General features: G+C 40.3%; 2 protein-coding genes across 10 annotated transcripts in view; one reads left to right on the forward strand and one right to left on the reverse strand.

Annotated features, from left to right (window-relative positions):
- METTL21A (methyltransferase like 21A) overlaps positions 1 to 2,877 on the forward strand; it is a 40,865-nt gene that overhangs the window by 19,946 nt on the left and 18,042 nt on the right. The window lies entirely within an intron of this gene.
- Positions 1 to 2,877, reverse strand: part of CREB1 (cAMP responsive element binding protein 1) — a 54,025-nt gene that overhangs the window by 5,285 nt on the left and 45,863 nt on the right. The gene's annotated exons all lie outside the window — the stretch shown is intronic.

The raw sequence follows: 2,877 nt of genomic DNA on the forward strand, positions 1-2,877 counted from the left end.
CTGGGGGGGGGGGACCAGGCCTTCAGGGGAGGGCAATTGGGAGGGACCAGGCCTGCAGGGGAGGGCAGCTGGGGGTGACCAGCCTGCAGGGGAGCAGTTAGGAGCAATCGGGCCGGCAGGGGAGCAGTTAGAGGTCGATCAGGCTGGCAGGGGAGTGGTTAGGGGGTGATCAGGCAGGCAGGCAGAAGCGTTTAGGGGCAATCAGGCAGGCAGGCAGGTGAGTGGTTGGGAGCCAGCAGTCCTGGATTGTGAGAGGGATGTCTGACTACCCGTTTAGGCCTGATCCCACTGGGTTTGGGCCTAAATGGGCAGTCGGACATCCCTCAAGAGGTCCCAGATTGGAGAGGGTGCAGGCTGGGTTGAGGGGCAACCCCCCCGCCCCCGCACAAATTTCGTGCACCGGGCCTCTAGTATGACTATAAAAGGAAGACACAGCAAGATGCTACACTGATGACTTTGAAGACGGAGAAGGAGCCATGAGCCAAGGAATGTTAGGTAGCCACTAGAAGCTGGAAGGGCAAGGGTTAGACACTCTCTCCTGGAATCTCCAGAAAGGAACAAAGTCCTGTATGCTGGATAATGGAGTATATATTGTGTTCATAGGATGAAAGAATCATTATTGTTAAGATGCTCCTCAATTTGACCTATAAACTCAACATAATCCTAATAAAAATCTCAGCAAACTTTCTCATAGACATCAACAAACTGATTCTAAAATTTATATGAAAATGCAAAGGAACCAGAATGGCTAAAACAATTCTATAAGAAAGGATATATGCACCCCTATGTTCATAGCAGCACAATTGACCATAGCTAAGATTTGGAAACAGCCTAAGTGCCCATCAGCAGATGAGTGGATTAAAAAACTATGGTACATCTACACAATGGAATACTATGCTGCGGTAAAAAAGGAGTTCTTACCATTTGCAACAGCATGAATGGAACTGGAGAGCATTATGCTAAGTGAAATAAGCCAGTCAGAGAAAGATAAATATCACATGATCTCACTCATTTACAGAATATAATGAACACATAAACTGATGAACAAAAACAGATCCAGAGACAGAGAATCATCAATCAGAATGTCAAACCTCAGAGGGAAGGTAGGGGAGGGTGAGGGTAAGGGGGAGAGATCAACCAAAGGACTTGTATGCATGCATATAGGCCTAACCAATGGACACAGACAACAGGGGGGTGAGGGCATGAGTGGGGGGGTAGTGGGGGGATAAGGACACATATGTAATACCTTAATCAATAAAGAAATTAAAAGTAAAAAAAAAAAATTCTATAAAAGAACCAAGTTGGAGGACTCACATTATCAAATTCAAAACTTACTAATAGTAATCCAGACAGCATGATATTGATGAAAGGGGAGACACAAACCAATGAAAAAAGCTAGATAGTCCAGAAACAGACTCACACAAATACAGTCAGTTAATTTTTGGCAAAAGTGCAATGACAATAGAGAAAGGATAGTCTGTAACAAATGGTGCTGGATAAATGGGTGTCCACATACAGAAAATGAAACTTGTTACACCTCACACCTCATGCAAAAGTTAACTAAAAAAGGGATCATAGGCCTAAATGTAAAACAATTTCACACTTGCCCTGACTGTTTGGCTCAGTGGATAGAGCATTGGCCTACGGACTGAAAGGTCCCAGGTTCGATTCCAGTCAAGGGCATGTACCTTGGTTGTGGGCACATCCCCAGTGGGAGGTGTGCAGGAGGCAGCTGATCGATGTTTCTCTCTCATTGATGTTTCTAACTCTCTATCCCTCTCCCTTCCTCTCTGTAAAAAATCAATAAAATATATTTTTAAAAAACAAAACAATTTCACACTTGATATAGAGCAATTGGATCTCATACATTGTTGGTGGGAATGCAAAATGGTACAGCCATTTTGGAAAACAGTTTGGCTGTTTTCTTATAAAGTTAAATATATACTTACTATTCCGCTCAGCCAGACCACTCCTAGCTATGTACTCAAGTGAGTTGAAAGTTCATATAAAACGTGTACGTAAGTATTTATAGTAACTTCATTCATAATCCTCAAAGCTGGAAACAACTAATATGAACTTCAGGGTAAACCACAGTACATACATACAATGAAATATCAGAGATAAAACCAATTATTGATTCATACAACACAGTTAATGGATCTTAAATGTATTTTGCTAAGTGAAAAAAGCCAGATCCAAAAGGCTACATACTATGTGATTCCATTTATGTTATAGATTCTGAAATATGCAACCCTGGGTGGGCTGTGGGTTCCTGTTTTATAACAGAAAACTGAGGTTTAAAAGGTTAATATATTCTTCCAAAATCACAGTAAAAGGGATAGATACAGGACTTGAATCCAGATCTTTGATGTTCAATCTCTGTGTTTCTTTCAATTTATTCACAGTGTTGATGATTCTTGGGGTGAAGAGCAGAGGCATATTTTCACCAATTTATAACTTCTTATATCTTTATATACCTCATTTTCATTTTATTAATATTAAAGTCCTAAGGTACATATAAGCAAATAAAAGTATTTTGTTTATTAATGACAAAATCATTTACAGCTATGAATTTACTTTATGATAGGTAGCATTTGTATTGTTGATGACTAATTCTATTTTAAGATTTTGTCAATTACAAGGTATTCTTAGACAATCTATTCTCAAAGAATATTTCAGTATTAAACTATTACTATTTTGAGTAAAGGTAATAGTCATTAAGACATAGATTAGCCATCATACATCTACACTAATAAAAGAGAAACATGGTAATTAGCGTACGACCGCTACCCTTCCCATTGGCTAATCAGCATATCCTTATGCAAATTAACTGTCAGCCAAGATGGCGGCCGGCAGCCCTGCACTGAAGCAAACAGG

Source organism: Myotis brandtii, unplaced genomic scaffold (genome assembly GCF_000412655.1).
Source record: "Myotis brandtii unplaced genomic scaffold, ASM41265v1 scaffold43, whole genome shotgun sequence".
In the NCBI taxonomy this organism is placed as follows: domain Eukaryota; kingdom Metazoa; phylum Chordata; class Mammalia; order Chiroptera; family Vespertilionidae; genus Myotis; species Myotis brandtii.